General features: G+C 37.9%; 1 protein-coding gene, 1 long non-coding RNA gene and 1 pseudogene across 7 annotated transcripts in view; 1 reads left to right on the forward strand and 2 right to left on the reverse strand.

Annotated features, from left to right (window-relative positions):
- Positions 1 to 4,120: 4,120 nt before the first annotated feature.
- LOC149270068 (uncharacterized) lies at positions 4,121 to 7,939 on the reverse strand (annotated as a pseudogene).
- Positions 7,940 to 9,323: 1,384 nt separating this feature from the next.
- LOC108609426 (mitochondrial basic amino acids transporter) overlaps positions 9,324 to 27,996 on the forward strand; it is a 29,839-nt gene continuing 11,166 nt past the window's right edge. The window contains exon 1 of one of the 6 annotated variants that reach the window (XM_089465746.1): positions 9,324 to 9,414. The gene's annotated coding sequence lies outside the window, so the exon portion shown is untranslated. Of the gene's footprint in view, positions 9,455 to 20,045; positions 20,342 to 27,996 lie in introns of those variants that run through there. The other 5 variants (XM_089465744.1, XM_089465748.1, XM_089465743.1 and 2 more) reach the window with 5 other exon arrangements.
- LOC149270069 (uncharacterized) lies at positions 18,800 to 19,916 on the reverse strand. The gene is made up of 3 exons (XR_016269486.1): positions 19,777 to 19,916; positions 19,160 to 19,564; positions 18,800 to 19,046 (listed from the first exon to the last, which is right to left on the reverse strand). It is a non-coding gene; the product is annotated as an uncharacterized LOC149270069 (long non-coding RNA).

The following is a 27,996-nucleotide window of genomic DNA, read 5'->3' on the forward strand; positions in this document are numbered from 1 at the left end:
TTAACTCGTTTATGTCCGAAATTAACCTTAAAACATGTCAGTCCGAATTGTTTTGAAAAAATTAAAGTTAAATTTGCCACACAAATCTTTAGCCTCAGTGTAGCTTCTGCGATACGCACTGTTATAGATTCATGTGGGTTTGCTGATTGCAAAGACAGTGCAGTTGCAACGGCAATATTTATTGAAAAAATTAATAACCTCTTTGATTGCTTAAATAGTCATGTGCTATTTGATAGCAATCCTTATAGATGTGCTCTTAGGGAGAAAAATAATATTCACGAATACCTTCTGGAAATGCGTGATAATTTTCAAAATCTGCATTATCCACACAAAGTGTATTGCATATAATATTAACATCAGCATCTGTGTCTGGAAATTGCATTCCAGATGAAGATCTCATGTTGGCCAATATCATAGAAGATAGTGGGTCTCAACTATCTGTATTTCATGACCAATTTAATTCACGTCATATTGCTACAGATATTGAACCTGATGCTGATTTAGAAATATAATTGTCATTAGATGCCACGATTGCTAATATACAAAATGCTTTTAATGAAAATGCATTGCGATATTTTGCTGGCTATCTTCTACACAAGCTGTTGCTAAAAACAGATTGTGAAGTATGTACAAATCTTTTAAAGTCATCAGATTAAATGCAGTGTTCTTCTGAGTATTTAATACTCATTAAAAATTATCATTATATAAATAAATATCTTAAGTTGAAAGCCCCTTCTGACCTTTTCTATAATATGATAAAACTGCATTTCGAAACGTTTAAGACCATTTTTGAAAAGAAACCATATATGTATGCCACGTATTAAAGAGAAAATTGTTCTGTACTGCATGCACGCTACAGCAAAATCGTCTTTAGATACTGAATGGTTTCCTTCACCCGCCCTTGTTTTGAGCATTGAAAATGTATTCTTAATCAGTTTGTCTCAATTCTTATTGGGAAGAATTGTAAATGGCAAACTGCGAAAATTGTTGGTAAAACCAGCATAAGTAAAAGGAAATTAAAAATAATACATCAATAGGGAACATGACTTTATATTAATTTTGGCACAATTCTTAACAGTAGAAAACAGTGAGGTTTTAATGAAAGGTCGTTAGCACTCCCTCTGCAGATTTAATCCAAAGTCGTTTGCACAATTAAAAGCCCTTGGCAGGCACAAACCTTATTATGTATATGTATGTAAGAAAGTACGTATATACATATATGTATATACATACATACATATGTATGTATGCATGTACATACATACATATATACGTAATTACAATATTTTATAGGAATATTTCAAGCAGCATAGCGATTCTCACATACATACATGTATGTAATTAGATATGTATACATGTAAGTAAACACATATTCCATAAGCACAGAACATTGCTCGCAGAACTCTGCGTACACTGGCAAACAAACCCCTATTTCTAAGTTTACATGTATATAGTATTTAATATAGAAGACTTACGGCAATAGTTCTTTTTGTATAACAATTTTCATGTATTTATTAACATAATTATGTTTTCATTTTATTAATAAAACTAAACCTAATATTAAACAAATAAGAAAGCTCTAGTCGAGACTACTCGACTAGTTTGAAGTTTGAAGTCTCTAGCTCTTATATCTTCTGAAATCGACGCGTTCATACATACGGACAGACGGACAGACGGACGGACGGACAGACGGACAGACGGACAGGGCCAAATCAACTCAGCTCGTCGCCCTGATCAAGAATATATATACTTTGTGGGGTCTGCCACGCCTCCTTCTGCCTGTTACATACATTTCAACAAAACCATTATACCCTGATTTCCCATTGAAAATGGGTTCAGGGTATAAAAAATTATAAACAAAACACATTACCAAAAATGACACCTCAAAAGTCTGCGTACATTTTAAGTTTGCTGAGAACAGCGCTGGAATTTGTTAGTTGTTAGTATCTTGTAGGATACCCTTTTTGTTTTAACACCTCAGCCAGACGGCGAGGCATTGACTCAACCAGCTTTTTAGTGTCCTCTGCAGTTATTTTGCCCCATTCTTCCATCATGACCTCTTTCAGCATGTTCTTAGACCTTATGGTGTGCTGCCGAATCCTACGCTCGAGTAAGTCCCATAGATGCTCAATAGGATTGAGGTCTGGGGACTGGGGAGGCGTTCGGAGTTGGCTTTTTACATTGTAAAGTAGCCAGAGCTTTACATTGTGGGCTGTATGCTTCGGATCATTGTCCTGTTGGAAGCAAAATTCGCCCTCCAGGTGCAATTTTTGGGCACTCTGATGCAGATTCTCACTAAGAACTTTTATATAATCCTTATGGTCCATTGTTGATTCTATAAAAGAGAGATTTCCCACGCCACTAGCCGCCATACATCCCCACACCATTACACCACCTCCACCATGCCTTACTGTAGGCAATAAATTTTCCTTATCCATGGCTGTTCCGCTTTTTCTCCATACTATTTTCTTTCCTTTTATGCCAAATAGGCAAAACTTGCTCTCATCTGAGAAAATTACCCTTTTCCAGAAGCTAGAAGGCTTGGAAATGTGCTCATTGGCGAAGTCCATACGCTTTTTCCTGTTCACCTCTGATACATGTGGCTTCCTACGTGCAACGCGGCCATGATAGCCCGCTTTTTTCCAAGTGCGTCGAACGGTTTCCTCAGAAACAGTTTTGGAGAAACGTTCTGCAACTTCCAGACGTCCTTGGTGAGCAGATATCATTGGATTTTGAGGTACCAATTGGACAATACGTTTTTTCTCTCGTTCCGTGAGCAAGGTTGGGCGGCCTGAACGAGGCTTTGACAATATAGAGCCCGATGAGACATAATTGTCGTAGACTCTTTGGCACGAAGAATGAGTTCTGCCTACCAATAGACCAATTTCTCCGTAGGATTTGCCTTCTAATCTATATTTTAATATAAGCTTACGAACTTCTACCGATATTTCTTTTCCTTTTTGCTCAATGATGAAACGCGTGCCAAATTTCTTTTCAAAGTGATAGCAAATTACGCAAATCAGCGAAGAGGAATTAAAGAAACATTTAAAAACTAACGGTGATCGTGAATTCCAGCGCTGTACGTAGCAAACTTAAAATGTACGCAGACTTTTGAGGTGTCATTTTTTGGTAATGTGTTTTGTTTATAATTTTTTTTAATATTAGGATTAGTTTTAATAATAAAATGAAAACATAATTATGTTAATAAATACATGAAAATTGTTATACAAAAAGAAGTATTGCCGTAAGTCTTCTATATTAAATACTATATACATGTAAACTTAAAAATAGGGGTTTGTTTGCAAGTGTACGCAGAGTTCTGCGAGCAAGTGTATATCCTTCATACAAATAATAACAATAATCTTAAAATCTTACATTATCTTGTAAACTCTTTCAACAGTCTGGTACATACATATGTATATGTATGTACTCTTCAAGAAGCAGTGCAATGAAGGGAAATGGACTGGCTTGAGCGGACAAACATATGTACATATAAATTTACAAATTATATTATTCCAATTTTATTGAATTATGTTTGTTTTTATTATTGATTTGTTTATTGTTAATAAATAACAATAAATATTGTTAATACATATTCATATGTATATTGAATTTTATGTTTTATATTTATTAAATTTATGAAATAATATTAAACAAATTCCTATTTAAAACAATTGTTTTTATGAATTGATGACTTCGGTAGGCAAGCTCACGATCATTGATACAAATAAAAAGGTACTTAAATAGAAACGCGATTCTGCGAACCCTAAATTGGTCAACCAATTCTAAGTTGAGGTAGGCACACGCCAATGTTCATGTCCCCTGCATACACATATGTATGCACATACACACACGTACATGTAAAAGCCCACAGGCATAAATGCTTCTACAAGTGCTATTCCATAATTGTGAGCATCGCATCCCCTGTGAACACACACACAATCAAATGATACATGTACAAGACAGGCCAAATGCAAATGCTCGGCTTTAAAATTGCTACAAGCAGCAAGAATAACACACGCAGGTCACAAATGCTCATACATGTAGCAAGGGACTACAAGTGTGTGTGTGCATGCCCGTCGCGAGATCATATTCTTAATGCGCCACAACGCATTCATACCCTTCCCATAAATATATATCGAAACGCTAACATTTTGTTTGCATGAATGTCGCAAACGATTTTAAGATTTCGGTATACTCTTTACTCAAAAGGAAAGAACTGGGACAGTCGCGAAGAAATTTCAATTTTTGTGCGCTGCTGAGCTTCATGATTTGAGAGCCCACAGAGAGAGAGAGAGAGAGAGAGAGAGAGAGAGGGAGAGTAAGACAAACAACGCAAAGCGCATGCATGACCATTTTGTTTGCGTGCTTAGAGCGCACTGATTTCGTCGTGCTATCTTTCATTACCCGACCCATCCAATACCAAGCCGAGCGAATACGAAGTTGGCCGGGACCTGCTAGACAGATGTTGCGGCGTGGAAAAATGTTGCTCTACATGTCTAGTCTATGTGTTGTTTCGTCAGTGGTTCAAGTCAGATGCCAGTATAGCTAATTGAACGAATACACTTTACTTTGACGGTGTTTAGTTTTGTATTGATTCTTTATTCTGCTGGGCCCGGGTTTTTATACCCAGACTCATGTATAATTTCAACCATTAAATCTAGTGCTTCTATTGCTGAGTGTGTAAGGCTCAGCATTGGTCTATTACATATTATTAGTTTATTGCTGAGTTTATAAGACTCCGCGTTGGCTTATTAGCTATTCTTATGCTATCGCTGAGTTTGTAATGCTCAGCGCTCGCCTCTTACGTATTCTAATCGGTAAGGGTCAGGGTCATAATTTGTGCCCAGTTTGACAGTTCATACTTGAAACATATGTTATTTATTTTATGCTAGCTGTCGAGTGTATAGCGCGTACGTTCCCATACTTATCATATTTCTATGTTCATGCATGTGCATGAACATTCTGCGGTGGGCCAAAGTGGGTACCGTCCAGAACTGCTATCTGTGGATTTCTAAACAATATTCAGGTCAAATACAAATTTAATAATTGTTAGTATTCTTGACGAACTGATCATGCTTGCAATCCTTATGTTTGTGCCTGAACATTCTGCAGGGCCCAGAGAATGTGACATCCAGATAAACCGAGTATGCCACCATCACCTTAGTCTTTTGCTCAGGTGGCGGTTCCCATGCCAAATGAAGTCGTGCCTCTTTAAAGAACTTCTGTGGCTTGTAGGTGTCATCGTTTGTTGCATTAATACAGCTGATTGCATCTGTTGAGGAAGTTGTCGATCGCTTCATTATTTCTGAGGCCAAAGCCTCCAACTGATAGACGTCCTTCTGTTGATTCTGATGCCTTATTGTGCCTATTGTTTCGCTTGTAGTGGTCATTGTTGTTTCCTTTAATATGTTGCTGCTACTTCCAATTGACTCCTTTTATGATGTAATTGTACTTGCAGCTTTAGTTTCCATTGTTGGTGGCGCTGCTGTGGTCATCACTGAAGAGTTTGAGTCGGTATTGTCGCTTTTCTCTTCAGGTGCACTTCCAGTCGCTGTTGCAGTCTCCGCAGAAGTTTGCTCTACCGTCGTGCTGCCAACTGTGGAAATATCATCCATTGGTCGAACTTCCAATTGGATATCTGTTGATGTATCTTCAGTGATACTCAACGTTGATGTCGAAGTTGTGGCAGAAATTCCATTCTCGTCCGCATCTTCTATGTGCTCCGGATCCTTTGTGGGAGTTGCTGGAGCCCAGATCTTTTTTATCGATCTCTTGTCTTCACCTATATTTGATTTTGTTGTTACCACTTGAACCTTATTACGTTGTTCAGTAGCTTTATTTATATTTCCTCCCACGTGGAGGCTTGCCGGCGGGCTGTACTCCCACTTTTTGAACACTATTGCATCCAAAGCAGCCTGATATGCGGTCATCTTATCAGCTGTGACGTTGTCACTGTTATCAGAGGTGCTCACGCAATTGCGGATACTGCCTTCATCGTTATCCTTCAGCAGTTCCATGTCCACAGGCAAATAATGTTTGTAGCGTTTGCATAAATAGTCCCACGCTGAATTGTAGTTACCCACTCCATTTGAGAAATGGCTTATAACTCGTTGACCTTCTCCTTTGAGATACATTTTGAGGTATATCAGTTTCGTCTTGTCGCTGATATCCTTTCTGTTGTGAATTATTTTGGTGAACTGCTCGAAGAACGTTGGCCACGCCTTAGGACTTCCATTAAAGTGAGGAAGTGTCGGTTTCGGTCGCTTTGGAGTGTCTTCTTTTACGATTTGCAGTGCACTTATTTTCCTTTCCAGTTTTTTCGACACTGTGTACACTTTGAGTTCCAGTTCGTCTATGTACTCGATTTCGAAGGCAGGCCTTTCATATTTTACCTCCAAATCTTTCAGTGTTGACTGGACTTTCTTCCAGAGGAAATCTAGCGTATCTTTGTAGCTAACGATTTCATCCTGGTTGCTGAGCTCAATGTTGGCCAGCACCTCTTCAATGTGCAGCCTTACTCTTTGAGCTCTTTCGTCCACAAGGCTTACCAACTTCTCTATTGGGCTCGACCAACCAAATGAAAACATCTCTGGCTTTGATGTTTCTGGTCTCGTTTCCCAACTATAAAGTTGTTTTGTGTCTATGGCGTGGTCGGCAACTTCGACTTTCATGAACTCTTTATTGGTTCTGATTTCTGCCATTATGCCACCATATTTCTCTTTAAATATTGATGGTTGACGACACAGTTGTTTGTTTATTGTAGATCCATTGGCTTATCCCGTTAGAGGTTTTTTTGTTTTGATCACCAGGTTGATCTTGCTGTGCCTCGACTCACAGCTTGGGTTGGAAAGCCAATGCACAAATCTATAATACTAGCACTTCACTTTGTACTAATCACAAACATTTTTCCTTGTGGATGAAATTGAAGTATTCAAAATACTTCATCCAGCTCGAAGGACCATGAACGAATACACTTTACTTTGATGGTGCTATCGCTGAGTTTGTAATGCTCAACGCTCGCCTCTTACGTATTCTAATCGGTTCACAGTTCACACTTGAAACATATGTTATTTATTTTATGCTAGCTGTCGAGTGCATAGCGCGTACGTTCCCCTACTTATCATATTTCTATGTTCATGCATGTGCATGAACACTAATTGTGAGTAACTTTTAATTTTTTTAAGTTTGTCAAATATTCAATATAATAAGTAGATCATATGCTGGAATTTCATTAAATTCCGTTAAGTCAATCGACGTTAAAAGATAATATAATTTTGGCCAATTTACAAACGCACGTGCAGTAGCTACAAAAGTTTTTGTATACGTGTGCACACATATATACAAACTTCCTTAGTTTAATTTAGCTTTGCTAGATGGCGCTGCAGCAATGAATCTATTTCAGTTTCGCCAACTCAGCTTCCAAAAGTGATCGAGGACTCTAGGGTTCGACTCCAGATCGTGATAATGATGTTTATTTTTTTTAATTTTTTCAAAATATTTATATATTTATGAGTTTTCTATTTTATTTATATTTATACCCTGAACCCATTGAAAATGGGAAATCAGGGTATAATGGTTTTGTTAAAAGTATGTAGCAGGCAGAAGAAGGCGTGGCAGACCCCACAAACTATATATATTCTTGATCAGGGCGACGAGCTGAGTCGATTTGGCCCTGTCCGTTCGTATGTATGAACGCGTCAGAAGATATAAAAGCTACAGACTTGAAATTTTTTTCCTAGTTCCGTGTATATCACGCGCATATCAAGTTTTTCTTTTTATATCGATAACTACTCCCGATATTTTATTATCGATCAAAAACTTTATCGAAAGCTAGTTATTTAATTATATCGCCTACACCTTTAGAGCTAGAGCTTCCAAATTTTAAATGTGGGCTTATATATTTTATACAATTTTGATTTTGGTTAAAATTTACCCCCCATTCCTATTTCCACCCCCCCACCCACACCTTTGTAAAAGGCGTATTTCAAATCCTAGACACTTGTGCTTTGGAATACATACATTTGAACAGTATGATTATGTTCTGAAAGTTTCATTAAGATTGTACGTCTAGAAATTAAATTATTCAACAAATAAATTCTTAAAATCTTGCCCACACTGCAGCCCAAGCGCAGTCGCTGCTTATTGCACAGTTAGCAGAGCGCGTTCTAATACGTGCGTGTCTATGTATCTGTGCCGAAAAGAAGTGCAGAGTGATTAGAATATCAGATTGGAGGGTTCAGGGTATCTCCTAGTCGAGCAGTCTCGACTAGAGTCTTCTTACTTGTTTTAAATACATCGAAACTGAAAATTTAATCATACTAAATGTGCATTTTATATATTGAATTAAATAAGCTTTCTATTTTTTTATATTTTTAAATACATCGAAATTGAAATTTTAACAATACTAATTGTGCATTTTTATTAGTTTGGGTCAGGGTAGTATCTAGTCGAGCACTCTCGACTAGAGTTTTCATACTTGTTATACCCTGAACCCATTTTCAATGGAAAATCAGGGTATAATGGTTTTGTTGAAATGTATGTAACAGGCAGAAGGAGGCAAAGTACAAAGTATATATATTCTTGATCAGGGCGACGAGCTGAGTCGATTTGGGCCTGTCCGTCTGTCCGTCTGTCCGTCTGTCCGTATGTATGAACGCGTCGATTTCAGAAGATATAAGAGCTAGAATCTTCAAATTTTTTTTTAATGTCCGTAATTACAGCGCGCATATCAAGTTTATCATTAAAAATCGATAACTGATAAAAAACAATATCGAAAACCAGTTATAAAATTATATCTCCTCACCCTTATTGCTGGAGTCTCCATTTTTAATGTATGCTTATATGCAATTTATACAATTTCGGTTTTTGTTTGTGTACGTCCACAAAAAAAGTTATTAAGGAATTAAGTTCTTATAGTAAGCGCTCACTGCCGCCCATGAGTGTTTATGCTTGTGTGTGTATATGTATATAAATGTTTGTGTATGTGTGTTTGTGTGTGTGTGTGTGTGTGCGTGTTTCTTGTGTAAGCTGAAAGACGCGAAAAATTATTGAAATAGCTATTACTCCAAGGGTTCAGGGGATCTCGTAGTCGAGTAGTCTCGACTAGAGCTTTCTTACTTGTTTTTTTTTTTTTTTCGAACAATAATAAGATTTTTTGATATACATTCGGAACAAATTAATATTTATATTTAATTTAAGTTTTTAACATTTTCATGTCCATAATCTAGAAATAAATTGTAGGTTGCAACGGGTTAACAGAGCCGAACGAGAAACTGACCTCAGGGCACGAAGATTTCTTAATCAAAAACTAAGCTAATTTTGATGCCTAGAGTCGGTCACACACACACACATCAAGTCATACTACTGATAGCAGCTCAGTAGCTGGTCAATTTCAAAAATATATTCAATACGGTTCGGAATGTATTTTGGCATGTTTTTTACAATAATTAATGTATATTTATATAACTGACTTTCAACATTTTATTAATACTTGCGTGTATAAACAAAAAAAAAAAAAAATAAATAAATAAAATAAAAAACAACAAGAAAAGTCTAGTCGAGACTGCTCGGCTACGAGATTCCCTGAACCCTTCGAGAAAGTGATATATAAATAATTCTTCGCGTCTTTCTGCTTACACAACAAACAACACATTCACATACATGCACGAACGCATAAAAACGCATTGGCTGCAGGGTGCGTTTACTTATAAATCTTGGTTATAACATTGAAATGCGTATATTTGCAAACCACAAGTCGCTAGTATTTGAAATACGCCTCTTACAAACTCATGGATTAAGGTATGGATATAGAGATAGGGGGTGAATTTTAATAAAAATTGCAATTCCATAACGTATATATTAATCTACATTTTAAATTTGGCGACTCTAGCTCAAAAGGTGCTGCAGATATAAATTTATTACTGATTTTTGACAATGTTTTTAATCCATAGCAAAATAACAGGAATAGTTATAGATTTTTGAAAAAAAGCTCGATATGAACACTAACCAGAAAACACATAGACCGGACACGTAGTGTCAAGTGCTTTGCACACATTTTTTCGGGAGTTATCTCCCAGACCACTTCGTATTTGCTCGGCTCCTCACTTTTTGGGTTCGGGCTACGAAAATATACGAAAGCACCATCATTTCGCTTCATGCGCTCGACCGAGATGGTCAAATGTTAAACAAAAGATTCCACTATGCTCAATTTTTTCTTGCTCTCTCTCTCGATGCTCTCTCAAATATGTATATGTATGTATGCATGTGAGCACAAGTAGCAGCTCACGAAAATTGAAATTTCGTCGCGTTAGACTCCCGGTTCTTCCCTTCTGTGTGAAAAGTATACCTAACTCTTCAAATCGTTTGCCATGCTCATGCGAAATGTTTGCGTTTTCGTTATTATTTGTGGGAAGGGTATGAAAGCGTTGGTGCGCATAATGAAAAATTTTTCGTGTCGAGCATGCACACACACACTGTCCCTTGTTACATGTACTATGCAGTGTTGCAAATTTTTATTGAGCAAAAAAAAAAACAGTTTTTAGTGTGAAGATACTTAAAAAAAGCCGAAATTTTGTGAAAAAAAAAAAAATCGGAAAAAAGCTGATGTTTTTATACCCTGAACCCATTGAAAATGGGAAATCAGGGTATAATGGTTTTGTTGAAATGTATGTAACAGGCAGAAGGAGGCGTGGCAGACCCCACAAAGTATATATATTCTTGATCAGGGCGACGAGCTGAGTCGATTTGGCCCTGTCCGTCTGTCTGTCTGTCCGTCTGTCCGTCTGTCCGTCTGTCCGTATGTTTGAACGCGTCGATTTCCGAAGATATAAGAGCTAGAGACTTGAATTTTTTTTTTTAAATGACCGTTTATACAGCGCGGACGTCGAGTTTGCTTTTAAAATTCGATAAATCATCCCGTTATATTTTTATCGAGTATAAACATTCAAGTTCAAATCAGATGCCACTATAGCTAATTGTGAAAGATTTTTCTTTTTTTCAAATTTCTCAAATATTCAATATAATATGTAGATCATATGCTGAAAGTTTCATTAAATTCCGTTCAGTCAAAAATTAATAAAAAATAATCAAATATTTGGCCAATTAACAAACGCACGTGCAGCAGCTACAACAAAAACATTCGTTGAATCACATCAGCTGTTAGTTTCGTTTAGTTTTGGTAGATGGCGCAGCAGCAGTGAATCTATTTGAGTTTTGCCAGCGCCACTAGCAGGAGTGAGGTGGCCTAGTGTGTTAGCAGCATGACGCTCGATCGAGAAGTCGCGGTTCGAATCCCGATCGATGCAACTGACGGTAATTTTTTTTTAATTGTTTCAAAATATTTTTATATTTTATTAAATGCGTTTTCTATTTTATTTACATTTTTAAATACATCGAAATTGAAATTTCAGCCATACTAAATGGGCATTTTTATTTGTTGGGTTCAGGGTAGTATCTAGTCGAGCACTCTCGACTAGAATTTTCTTACTTGTTTGCTTTGATTTTATTTATATTTAAATATATTTTTAACAACTTATAATCATGGTTTTTAATATACATATATGTTTTACCTGATGCTTGAAATTGAGTTAAGCATCACAGTATTGATCTGACGAAAAATGTTACCCACTTGGGCATTAGCAAAGAAAGCAATGGAAAAGTGGCCAAGTTCCTAAATTTCTTTATTTCTTGGGTAGATGTTCTTATATGGGGGTTCAATACTATCAATGTTCTCCAAAAATATAAATGCATGAAAAGGAATCAACATTTTTCACTATTTGAAAATTTGTCGGCAACACAAACACATAAATTCTTGTACTAAACGCTATCAAACGAGCTGCATACGTTTTTTAATCTTTTCGTTTTATTAACATAGAATAAAAAATTTCGATATTGTTGTTCACAATAAGTTGTTCTGAATTAAATATAAATCATATCCTAGTTTAGTTAGTTCCATATTATTACCGCTTGGTTCGTTCATTGAAAATTGAATTACTGAACTATCTGGTTTTAATCACTGACCAAAGAACACATAGATGAGACATGTAGAACAAACTTTTTCACCACCGAAAAAATGTGCATTAGGGACTACTCACCTTCGTAGTTGCTCGGCTCCGTCTCTTACGGCTCGAGCAGTGAAAATACAACACTACAAAGTCAGTTCGTTGCGAGCGCTGAAACGAAATGGTCCCATTCTTATATGATGCAAGGCTATGCGCTATTTGTCCTACTCCCTCTCTCTCACTCTATCTCTCTCTTTGGTCTCTCAAATCACCGAACTCAGCAGCGCACAAAAATTGAATGTTGTTCGCGACGATCCCAGCTCTTTCCTCTTGAGTGAAGAGTATACCGAAATCATAAAAGCATTTGTCACGCTCATGCAAACAAAATGTAAGCGTTTCGATGGTTATTCGTGGCAAGGGTATGAAAGCGTTGATACGCATAAAGAATATGATTTCGCGACGGGCAAGTACACACACACTTGTAGTCCCTTGCTACATGTATGAGCATTTGTGACCTGCGTGCGTTACTCTTGCTGCTTGTAGCAATTTTAAAGTCCAGCATTTGCATTTGGTCGGTCTTACGGACTGTCATAACCACTTTAAACAGATGTACTATGTATGAACATACATACATATGTACATAAGTACATTTATATATTATTATTGCTAATCATGTTTATAAATGTGTTTATATCCGTAAATAATTATATATAATTAAAATTATTTTATACACATTTTTAATCGAAAAAATTATCGTAAAACACTACTAACTTTATTAAATGCTTTGCAATATATGAAATGCACATGTCATATTATACTCAAGCTTTACTCATTATTGTCAAAAATTTCTAATTAAGTCATAATGGCCCATTTGATAGTCACCCTACGATTCAGATCATACAAAATTTACAAACTACTAAATCCAGAGACAATTAGCTTGCCATCCCATACAAGCATACACACACAAATGTATGTATGCATGTGCTCACTTCACAAGGCAGACCAACGGCAAATTTTGGGCTTTACAATTTGCACAGCCTGTTCTGCACAGAAAGAATACATTTTCGCGACGAGCATGCACACACACATTTACATCCTTGCTACGTGTATGTGCTTTTGTGTGCGTGCGTCGCGAAACTCAATTCTTTCTCAGTATTTTCGTCTATCATCAGCCCAAAATTTGCCGTTGGTCTGCCTTGTGAAGTGAGCACATGCATACATACAATTGTGTATGTGTATGCTTGTATGGGATGGCAAGCTAATTGTCTCTGGATTTAGTAGTTTGTAAATTTTGTATGATTTGAATCGTAGGGTGACTACCAAATAGGCTATTATGACTTAATTAGAAATTTTTGACAATAATGAGTAAAGCTTTAGTGTAATATGACATATGTATTTCATATATTGCATAGCATTTAATAAAGTTAGTAGTGTTTTACGATAATTTTTTCGGTTGAAAATGTGTATAAAATAATTTTAATTATATATAATTATTTACGGATATAAACACATTTATAAACATGATTAGCAATAATAATACATAAATGTACTTATGTACATATGTACATATGTATGTTCATACATAGTACATCTGTGTAAAGTGGTTATGACAGTCCGTAAGACCGACCAAATGCAAATGCTGGGCTTTAAAATTGCTACAAGCAGCAAGAGTAACGCACGCAGGTCACAAATGCTCATACATGTGGCAAGGGACTACAAGTGTGTGTGTGCATGCCCGTCGCGAGATCATATTCTTTATGCGCCTCAACGCATTCATACCCTTCCCATAAATATATGTATATCGAAACGCTAACATTTTGTTTGCATAAATGTCGCAAACGATTTTAAGATTTCGGTATACTCTTTACTCAAAAGGAAAGAGCTGGGACCGTCGTGAAGAAATTTCAATTTTTGTGCGTTGCTGAGCTTCATGATTTGAGAGCCCACAGAGAGAGAGAGAGAGAGAGGGAGAGTAAGACAAAAAACGCAAAGCGCATGCATGACCATTTCGTTTGCGTGCTTAGAGCGCACTGATTTCGTCGTGCTATCTTTCATTACCCGAGCCAGCCAATACCAAGCCGAGCGAATACGAAGTTGGCCGGGACCTGCCACACAGATTTTGCGGCGTGGAAAAACGTTGCTCTACATGTCTAGTCTATGTGTTCTCTGGTCAGTGGTTATACTCAGTCATTCGGTATGAGACACATTCGTCTCATTCTGTCCTTTTCACTGAATCATATTCCACTCAATTCGAATGTACTCAATGTGGCTTTGTTATGAATGTAATCATGCAGACGTCTAATACATAAGTATATTCCGGAAAATACTTACATGCGCCTCTTCGCGCCACCAGTTAGTAAATTATCGATGGATGAAAAAACCATCGATATATCATGAAAGCCCAAATCCATCGATACTATCGATAGACCCCATCGATGGATTTGCAGCCCTAGAAATCAGGGTGTAATGGTTTTGTTGAAACACTAACCAGAGAACACACAGACTAGGACAAATAGCGCATAGCCGTGCTTCATATAAGAATGGCACCATTTCGTTTGAGCGCTTGCAGCACACTGATTTTGTCGTGCAATATTTTCACTGCTTGAGCCTCAAGAGACTGAGCCGAGCAAATACGAAGTTGTGTAGTCTCCTCAGCGCATTTTTTCGTCGGTGAAAAAATTTGATCTAGATGTCTAGTCTATGTGTTCTCTGGTTAGTGTTTGAACGCGTCGATTTCAGAAGATACAAGAGCTAGAGACCTCAACTTTTTTTGTATTTGTAAATTGTCCGTGTATACCACGCAGATATCGAGTTTTGCTAAAATCGATACTCCCGATATTTTGCATCGATAAAAAACGTTATCGAAAATTATTTATAAAATATATCTCTTACAACTTAAGAGCTAAAGTCTCCAAACTTTAATGTAGATTTATATGCATTTTATACAATTTCGGTTTTTGTTAAAATTTACCCCCACCCCTATATCCACCCCCTCATCCTTATAAAAATTTAAAAGGCGTATTTTAAACACGAGAGACTTGTGCTTTGGCAAATTCGTGCATATCCATGTCCACAAAAAAACTTATAAAGCAATTAAGTTCTCATAGTAAGCGCACACTGCAGCCCTTGCGTGTTTATGCGTGGGTGCTTGTGTGTGTATGTGTGTGTGTATGTGCCTGTGTATGTATGTGTGTGTGTGTGTGTGTGCGTTTTTTTTTTAATATTCGTTTATTTACAATCTTATTATACTACAAATGGTGGTGGTGGCTCGGATAGCGCGCGATGCTTGTGGGACGGCCGTAAAGCATTGCTTCGCAAGCACTATGCGCTACCTTAGACTGGTACAGCTCGTCTTCTTATTCGCTCGACACTGCGGGGCTCCATCATCACTGTGGCCGCGAAGGTGATTGTTAGTTCCCAAGCTTCCTCCGATTCCAGCATGGCGTTGACTATGTTGTCCGCTCTGATGGAGTGGCCCAGTGCCTCTTCTAGACGACGTCTCTCCTCCAGGAACCGTCACCATACGAAAAGGATGTGGTTGGCGTCTTCCACATGCCCTCGCTCTCACCAGGGGCACTCGTCAGATTCCTCGTGGCCAAAGCGCTTCAAATAGCTCTGAAAGCATCCATGACCCGAGAGGATCTGCGTAAGATAGAAGTTAACCTCGCCGTGTTTGCGGTTAACCCATGGTTCGAGCTCCGGGATGAGCTTGTGCCTCCACAGCCCTTTAACTGAGCTATTCCACTTCCTTTGCCATGCAATGCAATGCTGTTCGCCCTGATAGCGTTGTGTCGCACAGGCGCGTGCGAATTCCGCTCCACGGCCTCGGCGACCAAATACTCCAGTGGCACCATACCGGCTATGACGAGCGCCGCGTCATCGGAGATAGTCCTGAAAGCGCAGCTGACTCTGATTGCGCTCAGGGCGACTTCCGTCTTGTGCGCCGCAAGCTCGAGCCCAGCTCCTATCAACCAGCTTCCTATGCGATTGATATTTTAGCTGTACATATCCTCTGTATCTTTAAGCTTCTTGCCTATGGCGACGATGGCCACATCATCGGCAAAGCCAATGGTGTGCGCACCTGCTGGTACTTCCAAGCGCAGTACGCCGTCGTACATGATATTCCATAGGAGAGGCCCCAGCACTGAGCCTTGAGGTACTCCAGCTGACATTGTATGAGTTTGGGGACCCTCACTCGTGTTGTATACCAGTGTTCATCCTGTGAAGTAGCTCTTTATTATCTGTTTTAGATATTTAGGGATATTATATTGTGACAGCGCATTCAGTATCATATCCCAACTAGCTGTGTTGAAGGCGTTCTTAACGTCCAGGGACGCGATGATGCAGTATTGCTTCGTCCCGTGCCTCCATCTTGTGCCATGGATGGCGGAAGTGGCCAGACCAACAACTTTGTTAAGCGCGTCCGTTGTTGACCTGGCCTTCCGGAATCCAATTGAGACTTCCGGCGCTAGCAATAGCAGTCTCCAGTCTAGAGCAGATCAATTTCTCAAACACCTTTCCTATGGTGTCTAAGAGGCAGATCGGTCTGTATGAAGATGGCTCGTCTGGTGGTTTGCCAGCCTTGGGTAGCAATACCAGGTTCTGGGTCTTCCATTTTGCAGGGAACGTCTCTTGTAGTAAGCATTCGTTGAATAATTCGGCGAACGTACTTGGGTGCAAGGCGAGGGCTAGCTTTAGCGCACGATTTGGAATACACTCCGGCCCTGCTGCTGTGTTGGTTCTAAGACCTCTGAGAGATACTAGGATTTCTTCGTCTGTAACTAAAGCAATTTGAATGCTCGTTGAGCCCTGATTAGCAGACTCGGACTCCGGTGTGTGTGTGTGTGTGTGTGCGTGTAAGCGTATTTATTGTGTAAGCTGAAATAGCTATTGCTCGAAGGGTTCTCTCCGTCCGTATGTATGAACGCATCGATCTCAGGAGATACAAGAGCTAGAGACTTGCAATTTTTTGGGAAATCAGAGTATAATGGTTTTTTTAAAAGTATGTAACAGGCAGAAGGAGGCGTGGAAGACCCAACAAAGTATATATATTCTTGATCAGGGCGACGAGCTGAGTCTATTTGGCCCTGTCCGTCCGTCCGTATGTATGAACGTGTCGATCTCAGAAGAATATCAGGCGCATATCAAGTTTTTCTCTAAACATCGATAACTACTCTTGATATTTTATTATCGATTAAAAACCTTATCGAAAGCTAGTTATTTAATTATATCTACCCTATATCCACCCCCTCACCCATGCCTTTGTAAAAGGCGTATTTCAAGTACTAGAGACTTGTGCTTTGGAATGTACATACATTTTCCATACCATATGATTACGCCCTGAAAATTTCATTAAGATTGTACGTCTAGAATTTAAATTATTCAATAAATAAATTCTTATAATGTTGCCCACACTACAGCGCAGCCCAAGCGCAGTCGCTGCTTACTGCGCAGTTAGCAGAGCGCGTTCTAATACGTGCGTGTGTATGTATGTGTGCCGAAAAGAAGTGCACAGTGATTAGAATATCAAATTGGAGGGTTCAGGGTATCTCCTAGTCGAGCAGTCTTCACTAGAGTCTTTTTAATTGTTTAATAATAATTTTCTTGCCTATGATTGATAATAATTTTCTTGTTTATCCTGATGTCCTTTATTCCTCAATTAAATTATAATGGAATATGGACATATGGAACTTTTTTAAATCCAATTAAATAATGGCATTAGCCAAGCAAACTTAACCCTCTAAGACTACTTTCTAAAAGAAAGGCAGAAATTAATTCGAATAATTTTTTTTAAGTAAATAGGGGCTCCTGAGTTCAAATATAAACTCAAAACAAGTAAGAAAGCTCTAGTCGAGACTACTCGACTACGAGATCCCCTGAACCCTTGGAGTAATAGCTATTTCAATAATTTTCCGAGTCTTTCAGCTTACACAAGAAACACGCACACACACACACACACACACACACACACGCACGCACGCACGCACACACAGGCATACATACACACACATACACACACACACACACATACACAAACAATTACATACATATACACACACAAGCATAAACACGCATGGGCTGAGTGTGCGCTTACTATGAGAACTTCATTGTTTAATAACTTTTGTTGTGGACGTACGATCTTCATGACACTTTTAGATTATGATTATAACATGAATATGCATGTAATTGCCAAAGCACAAGTCTCTAGTATTTGAAATACGCTTTTTACAAAAGTGAGGGTGAGGGGGTGAATTTAAGGGTGGGGGTAAATTTTAACAAAAACCGAAATTGTATAAATTGCATATAAGCATACATTAAAAATTTGGATACTCTAGCAATAAAGGTGTAGAAGATATAATTTTATAACTGGGTTTCGATAAGGTTTTTTATCGATAAAAAAAGATCGGGTTGAGTTATCGGTTTTTAATGATAAACTTGATATGCGCGCTGTAATTACGGACATTTAAAAAAAAATTGAAGTCTCTAGCTCTTATATCTTCTGAAATCGACGCGTTCATACATACGGACAGACGGACGGACGGACAGACGGACAGGGCCAAATCAACTCAGCTCGTCGCCCTGATCAAGAATATATATACTTTGTGGGGTCTGCCACGCCTCCTTCTGCCTGTTACATACATTTCAACAAAACCATTATACCCTGATTTCCCATTAAAAATGGGTTCAGGGTATAAAAAATGTAGAAGCTTTCGTTTACCTGGAAGGTGAGAAAATGTAAATAAGTGTCTTAAGGCACTCTTGGGGCTTAGAGGGTAAAAAAATAGTTTACAAATAAATTGATTTTTTTTAATTTTATTTATTTAATACATTTTATTTCTATTGATGATACTCTGCAAAACAATTTTTGCTGGCCGAGCAGCATAAATGCAGTTTACATTTTGTAATGCACTGCGTTTGTGAAGTTTTGTAGTGCTTGCACCATCTTTTTTCCGTATTGCGGTCCAACCACTCTGGAAAATGATTCAGGTCACACCTTAAGTCCATCATTGGGTGATTTGATTTTTGACCTTTTTTGAGTTGTGGCTGAAAATTCGAGAAAATTCGGGTTACAGCATCTTGAGTTTTACTTTGTATATGGTATCGGCCCATAAGCCCGTCCATCAGATCCACACCCCCCATATGAGCAATATACTCACTAATAACTTGTGGACAGTCAACTTCTACATGGCGCTTCGACTTTCTATCGTAACGAGCTGTCTTTGCTGTTCCTTCTTGTGCATGTGACCTCTTAAACGGCTTAACGCCTACATAGGTCGATAACAACCGAACGGCCTTGTCTTTCCACAGTACGTTACTAATTTCTACTCCGTATGAGGAACCCACGTACTCAACTGAAAAACCTCTTGACTTTTCCTTGATTTCACTATCGTTTGGGAGTTTGCAGTTCGAACAGTTCCCAAACTATAAATCCCTTTTGCCCGAAGGTATACCATCAAAGGCAGCGATGTGTAAAAATTGTCAAAATATCAAACAACTCCATCAGTTGTTCATCCGTCAAATCAGACCATTTATAGCGAACTCTCAAAGCCATTATACAATTTCTATTAACAAAAATCAACAATAAATAAAAATCACACACAAATCACACAAGAAATGCAAGCAGTTGTGAAATAGCTACTGACAACATATTTTGCCGTGGAGCCCCAAGAGTGCCTCAAGGCTCTTATCACTTTTATGATACTACAAAGCACAATTTCAACATATTCGCACATTTTAAACTTCATTTATATAGTAAATTACCTTACCACCTTACCTTTCACGAAATAAATATTGAGTTCAATAGGTTTTATAAATTCGCTTTTATCAACACCTCAAGAGACAATATGCAGCAGCTGAAATTTTTGGCGCCAAATAACATATGATTCGATCAAACGTTTATTAAAAGTACCGATTATTGTGTCCGAAAGCTTTGAAACTTTTTCAGGCCATTTTGGCAAGTATTTTTAATAGTCCTACCATTTTTAAATTAATTAAAAGCTCTTAGTTATTTTTTTTTAAATTAAAAATAAAATAAGTGCCTAGAGGCACTCTTGGGTTTTAGAGGGTTAATTCAGAAGATTTATTTTGAAGACTGAGCACTTAGGTAAAGCCTCTGTGATTATATATTATACTTAGTAAATCCTAAAGTTCGGTCAAAATAATAACTAAATTAAAGTTTTTGGTAAGTAAGCCAGTATCAAAATGTTATTTGTTTCTAAATATTTAGAGAGAAAATCTAAAAAATCGACGAAAATTTGACGGTAATTTTGTGAGTTTTTTAGCCGTCGACTAAAACTTTTAAGAGCAAATAGTGACTGACTTTTTATTGTAATAAACAGGTATGCTGTTATATTTTAACACTGATGTAAATTCAGCTTACTTTATTCACAACAACAACAAACTGAGCACGTACTGCGAAAGACTCATTCTTTCTTATGTTTTATTTATTCTGACTCATTTAACTGAAAACAGCATGGTATTAGACGAGTGCTAAAATTGTCAGTCACTCAATTTTAAGTTTTCCGCTCATTTATTGAACTGAATTTAATCCGAATGGATTGCATTTGAAGTATGTTTGAGCGCAGTCTTATCTTTTTCAAATACTGAATTCGCGTAGAATGTTTATATCAACACGAGTCGATAGATAGAAAGCGTATAGTACTCTTGTGCTTTGGTGAATTTTAATGCTATTTCCACGATCTGTGTAAGCAGAAAAGCAGCTTAGAATTATCGGAAATTCAGGGGATCTCGAAGTCTAACAGTCACGACTAAATGTTCCTCACTTGTTCTCTTACATGTACATATATATACATATACATATATACGAACTAAATTATTGGTATTATTAAATTATACTACATAAATATTGCGAAAAAAAACTTCACCGTACATTTTTGTAAAATTCAATAACAAAAGAAAAGCCTCGATTTTTTTTTTTTTTTTTTTTTTAATACCCTGAACCCATTTTCAATGGGAAATCAGGGTATAATGGTTTTGTTGAAATGTATGTAACAGGGAGAACGAGGCGTGGCAGACCCCACAAAGTATATATATTCTTGATTCAGGGTGACGAGCTGAGTTGATTTGGCCCTGTCCGTCTGTCTGTCCGTCTGTCCGTATGTATGAACGCGTCGATTTCAGAAGATATAAGAGCTAGAGACTTCAAATTTTTTTTTTAAATGTCCGTAATTACAGCGCGCATATCAAGTTTATTATTAAAAATCGATAACTCAATCCGATATTTTTTTATTGATCAAAACCCTTATCGAAAACCAGTTATAAAACAAGTAAGAAAGCTCTAGTCGAGACTGCTCGACTACGAGATCCCCTGAACCCTTGGAGTGCTAGCTATTTCAATAATTTTTCGCGTCTTTCAGCTTACACAAGAAAACCCACACACACATACACAAACACATACACATACAAGCACCCACGCATAAACACGCATGGGCTGCAGTGTGCGCTTACTATGAGAACTTAATTGTTTAATAACTTTTTTTGTGGACGTACGATCTTCATGAAACTTTCAGATTATGATTATAACATGGATATGCATGTAATTGCCAAAGCACAAGTCTCTAGTATTTGAAATACGCGTTTTACAAAAGTGAGGGTGAGGGGGTGAATTTAGAGGTGGGGGGTAAATTTTAACAAAAACCGAAATTGTATAAATTGCATATAAGCATACATTCAAAATTTGGAGACTCTAGCAATAAAGGTGTAGAAGATATAATTTTATAACTGGTTTTCGATAAGGTTTTTCATCGATAAAAAAAAGATCGGGATGAGTTATCGAATTTTAATGATAAACTCGATATCCGCGCTGTAATTACGAACATTTTACAAAAAATTTGAAGTCTCTAGCTCTTATATCTTCGGAAATCGACGCGTTCAAACATACGGACAGACGGACAGACGGACAGACGGACAGACGGACAGACGGACAGACAGACAGACGGACAGGGCCAAATCAACTCAGCTCGTCACCCTGATCAAGAATATATATACTTTGTGGGGTCTGCCACGCCTCCTTCTGCCTGTTACATACATTTCAACAAAACCATTATACCCTGATTTCCCATTTTCAATGGGTTCAGGGTATAATTATATCATCTACACCTTTATTGCTAGAGTCTCCAAATTTTTATACCCTGAACCCATTTTCAATGGGAAATCAGGGTATAATGGTTTTGTTGAAATGTATGTAACAGGGAGAAGGAGGCGTGGCAGACCCCACAAAGTATATATATTCTTGATCAGGGCGACGAGCTGAGTTGATTTGGCCCTGTCCGTCTGTCTGCCCGTCTGTCCGTCTGTCCGTCCGTCCGTCTGTCCGTATGTATGAACGCGTCGATTTCAGAAGATATAAGAGCTAGAGACTTCAAATTTTTTTTTAAATGTCCGTAATTACAGCGCGCATATCAAGTTTATCATTAAAAATCGATAACTCATCCCGATCTTTTTTTATCGATAAAAAACCTTATCGAAACCCAGTTATAAAATTATATCTTCTACACCTTTATAGCTAGAGTCTCCAAATTTTTAATGTATGCTTATATGCAATTTATAAAATTTCGGTTTTTGTTAAAATTAACCCCCCACCCTTAAATTCACCCCCTGACCCTCACTTTTGTAAAAAGCGTATTTCAAATACTAGAGACTTGTGCTTTAACAATTACATGCATATCCACGTTATAAACATAATCTAAAAGTTTCATGAAGATCGTACGTCCACAAAAAAAGTTATTAAACAATTAAGTTCTCATAGTAAGCGCTCACTGCCGCCCATGCGTGTATATGCTTGTGTGTGTATATGTATGTAATTGTTTGTGTATGTGTGTGTGTATGTATGTGTGTGTATGTATGCCCGTGTGTGTGCGTGTGTGTGTGTGTGTGTGTGTGTGTGTGTGTGTGTGCGTGTTTCTTGTGTAAGCTGAAAGTCGCGAAAAATTATTGAAATAGCTATTACTCCAAGGGTTCAGGGGATCTCGTAGTCGAGTAGTCTCGACTAGAGCTTTCTTACTTGTTTTTTATTTTCTATTGCGTTGCGGTGAGCTCTATTGTGTATTAATACCCTGAACCCATTTTCAATGGGAAATCAGGGTATAATGGTTTTGTTGAAATGTATGTAACAGGGAGAAGGAGGCGTGGCAGACCCCACAAAGTATATATATTCTTGATCAGGGCGACGAGCTGAGTTGATTTGGCCCTGTCCGTCTGTCTGTCCGTCTGTCCGTCCGTCCGTCTGTCCGTCTGTCCGTATGTATGAACGCGTCGATTTCAGAAGATATAAGAGCTAGAGACTTCAAATTTTTTTTAAAATGTCCGTAATTACAGCGCGCATATCAAGTTTATCATTAAAAATCGATAACTCATCCCGATCTTTTTTTATCGATAAAAACCCTTATCGAAAACCAGTTATAAAATTATATCTTCTACACCTTTATTGCTAGAGTCTCCAAATTTTTAATGTATGCTTACATGCAATTTATACAATTTCGGTTTTTGTTAAAATTTACCCCCCCCCCCTTAAATTCACTCCCCCACCCTCACTTTTGTAAAAAGCGTATTTCAAATACTAGAGACTTGTGCTTTGGCAATTACATGCATATCCATGTTATTATCATAATCTGAAAGTTTCATGAAGATCGTACGTCCACAAAAAAAGTTATTAATTAATTAAGTTCTCATAGTAAGCGCTCACTGCCGCGCATGCGTGTTTATGCTTGTGTGTGTATATGTATGTAATTGTTTGTGTATGTGTGTGTGTGTGTGTGTGTATGTGTGTGTATGTATGTGTGTGTATGTATGCCTGTGTGTGCGTGCGTGCGTGTGTGTGTGTGTGTGTGTGTGTGTGTGTGTGTGTGTGTGTGTGTGTGTGTGTGTGTGTGCGTGTTTCTTGTGTAAGCTGATAGACGCGAAAAATTATTGAAATAGCTATTACTCCAAGGGTTCAGGGGATCTCTTAGTCGAGTAGTCTCGACTAGAGCTTTCTTACTTGTTCATATTGTTCTGGGTTCGTCGTTAGGTTTCTGCCAAAAAAAAATCTAGTGGTCGTCTGTTAGTCCCTAATTGATCCCTAATTGATCTCGCATCATGAATGCTATGGATGCTGAATTCAGAGATTTTTCGTTATCTATGACCACGAATTTCGGAACTCCATAATAAAATAAAATGTCGTGAAGTGTTTTTTATGTCCTCTATTGCTCTAGATTTGATGATTCGTCCTTGGGCTAGTTTCGAAAATTTATCTATTGCTGTCAGGACTACGTTTTTGCCTGTCGTGTATATGTCTACATAAATTATATGTCCAGGATATTGAGGTATGGGTGTTTCATTTAGTTTAGGGTTGTTTGGTTGTCTGTCGTATTTTTCTTCTTTACAAACTTGACATTGCTTGACTAATGCCGCTATTTTCTGTTTCATTTTAGGGAAGTAATGGGTTTCTGATAATTGTTTTTTATTTTCTATTGCGTTGCGGTGAGCTCTATTGTGTATTTATACCCTGAACCCATTTTCAATGGGAAATCAGGGTATAATGGTTTTGTTGAAATGTATGTAACAGGCAGAAGGAGGCGTGGCAGACCCCACAAAGTATATATATTCTTGATCAGGGCGACGAGCTGAGTTGATTTGGCCCTGTCCGTCTGTCTGTCCGTCTGTCCGTCCGTCTGTCCGTCTGTCCGTATGTATGAACGCGTCGATTTCAGAAGAAGAGCTAGAGACTTCAAATTTTTTTTAAAATGTCCGTAATTACAGCGCGCATATCAAGTTTATCATTAAAAATCGATAACTCATCCCGATCTTTTTTTTATCGATAAAAACCCTTATCGAAAACCAGTTATAAAATTATATCTTCTACACCTTTATTGCTAGAGTCTCCAAATTTTTAATGTATGCTTACATGCAATTTATACAATTTCGGTTTTTGTTAAAATTTACCCCCCACCCTTAAATTCACCCCCTCACCCTCACTTTTGTAAAAGGCGTATTTCAAATGCTAGAGACTTGTGCTTTGGCAATTACATGCATATCCATGTTATAATCATAATCTGAAAGTTTCATGAAGTTTGTACGTCCACAAAAAAGTTATTAAGCAATTAAGTTCTCATAGTAAGCGCTCAGTGCAGCCCATGCGTGTTTATGCGTGGGGGCTTGTGAGTATATGTGTTTGTGTATGTGTATGTATGTGTTTGTGTATGTGTGTGTGCATGTGTATGTGTATGTATGTGTTTGTGTATGTGTGTGTGTATGTATGCCTGTGTGTGTGTGTGTGTGTGTGTGTGTGTGTGCGTGTTTCTTGTGTAAGCTGAAAGACGCGAAAAATTATTGAAATATCTATTGCTCCAAGGGTTCAGGGGATCTCGTAGTCGAGTAGTCTCGACTAGAGCTTTCTTACTTGTTTTTTATTTTCTATTGCGTTGCGGTGAGCTCTATTGTGTATTAATACCCTGAACCCATTTTCAATGGGAAATCAGGGTATAATGGTTTTGTTGAAATGTATGTAACAGGGAGAAGGAGGCGTGGCAGACCCCACAAAGTATATATATTCTTGATCAGGGCGACGAGCTGAGTTGATTTGGCCCTGTCCGTCTGTCTGTCCGTCTGTCCGTCCGTCCGTCTGTCCGTCTGTCCGTATGTATGAACGCGTCGATTTCAGAAGATATAAGAGCTAGAGACTTCAAATTTTTTTTAAAATGTCCGTAATTACAGCGCGCATATCAAGTTTATCATTAAAAATCGATAACTCATCCCGATCTTTTTTTATCGATAAAAACCCTTATCGAAAACCAGTTATAAAATTATATCTTCTACACCTTTATTGCTAGAGTCTCCAAATTTTTAATGTATGCTTACATGCAATTTATACAATTTCGGTTTTTGTTAAAATTTACCCCCCCCCCCCCCCCTTAAATTCACTCCCCCACCCTCACTTTTGTAAAAAGCGTATTTCAAATACTAGAGACTTGTGCTTTGGCAATTACATGCATATCCATGTTATTATCATAATCTGAAAGTTTCATGAAGATCGTACGTCCACAAAAAAAGTTATTAATTAATTAAGTTCTCATAGTAAGCGCTCACTGCCGCGCATGCGTGTTTATGCTTGTGTGTGTATATGTATGTAATTGTTTGTGTATGTGTGTGTGTGTGTGTGTGTATGTGTGTGTATGTATGTGTGTGTATGTATGCCTGTGTGTGCGTGCGTGCGTGTGTGTGTGTGTGTGTGTGTGTGTGTGTGTGTGTGTGTGTGTGTGTGTGTGTGTGTGTGTGTGCGTGTTTCTTGTGTAAGCTGATAGACGCGAAAAATTATTGAAATAGCTATTACTCCAAGGGTTCAGGGGATCTCTTAGTCGAGTAGTCTCGACTAGAGCTTTCTTACTTGTTCATATTGTTCTGGGTTCGTCGTTAGGTTTCTGCCAAAAAAAAATCTAGTGGTCGTCTGTTAGTCCCTAATTGATCCCTAATTGATCTCGCATCATGAATGCTATGGATGCTGAATTCAGAGATTTTTCGTTATCTATGACCACGAATTTCGGAACTCCATAATAAAATAAAATGTCGTGAAGTGTTTTTTATGTCCTCTATTGCTCTAGATTTGATGATTCGTCCTTGGGCTAGTTTCGAAAATTTATCTATTGCTGTCAGGACTACGTTTTTGCCTGTCGTGTATATGTCTACATAAATTATATGTCCAGGATATTGAGGTATGGGTGTTTCATTTAGTTTAGGGTTGTTTGGTTGTCTGTCGTATTTTTCTTCTTTACAAACTTGACATTGCTTGACTAATGCCGCTATTTTCTGTTTCATTTTAGGGAAGTAATGGGTTTCTGATAATTGTTTTTTATTTTCTATTGCGTTGCGGTGAGCTCTATTGTGTATTTATACCCTGAACCCATTTTCAATGGGAAATCAGGGTATAATGGTTTTGTTGAAATGTATGTAACAGGCAGAAGGAGGCGTGGCAGACCCCACAAAGTATATATATTCTTGATCAGGGCGACGAGCTGAGTTGATTTGGCCCTGTCCGTCTGTCTGTCCGTCTGTCCGTCCGTCTGTCCGTCTGTCCGTATGTATGAACGCGTCGATTTCAGAAGAAGAGCTAGAGACTTCAAATTTTTTTTAAAATGTCCGTAATTACAGCGCGCATATCAAGTTTATCATTAAAAATCGATAACTCATCCCGATCTTTTTTTTATCGATAAAAACCCTTATCGAAAACCAGTTATAAAATTATATCTTCTACACCTTTATTGCTAGAGTCTCCAAATTTTTAATGTATGCTTACATGCAATTTATACAATTTCGGTTTTTGTTAAAATTTACCCCCCACCCTTAAATTCACCCCCTCACCCTCACTTTTGTAAAAGGCGTATTTCAAATGCTAGAGACTTGTGCTTTGGCAATTACATGCATATCCATGTTATAATCATAATCTGAAAGTTTCATGAAGTTTGTACGTCCACAAAAAAGTTATTAAGCAATTAAGTTCTCATAGTAAGCGCTCAGTGCAGCCCATGCGTGTTTATGCGTGGGGGCTTGTGAGTATATGTGTTTGTGTATGTGTATGTATGTGTTTGTGTATGTGTGTGTGCATGTGTATGTGTATGTATGTGTTTGTGTATGTGTGTGTGTATGTATGCCTGTGTGTGTGTGTGTGTGTGTGTGTGTGTGTGTGCGTGTTTCTTGTGTAAGCTGAAAGACGCGAAAAATTATTGAAATATCTATTGCTCCAAGGGTTCAGGGGATCTCGTAGTCGAGCAGTCTCGACTAGAGCTTTCTTACTTGTATTAGTATATGTTCGTCCTGCTCTGTTTCATTAGTCAAGTCCTTCACTTGTGTCTGGGTGAATCTGATTTTATAATTCCTAAAGTGTTTGGGGTATATTTGTTGAATTTGGTTCATGATTTCTTCTGACGTTATTATTCCGTTAATTACAGAAGGGTTTAAATACTCTTTTAATATCTGAACTAAGATATTTTCTGTGAGCTCT

Source organism: Drosophila arizonae, chromosome 3 (genome assembly GCF_054131065.1).
Source record: "Drosophila arizonae isolate 15081-1271.41 chromosome 3, UAZ_ARI_1.0, whole genome shotgun sequence".
Lineage (NCBI taxonomy): Eukaryota > Metazoa > Arthropoda > Insecta > Diptera > Drosophilidae > Drosophila > Drosophila arizonae.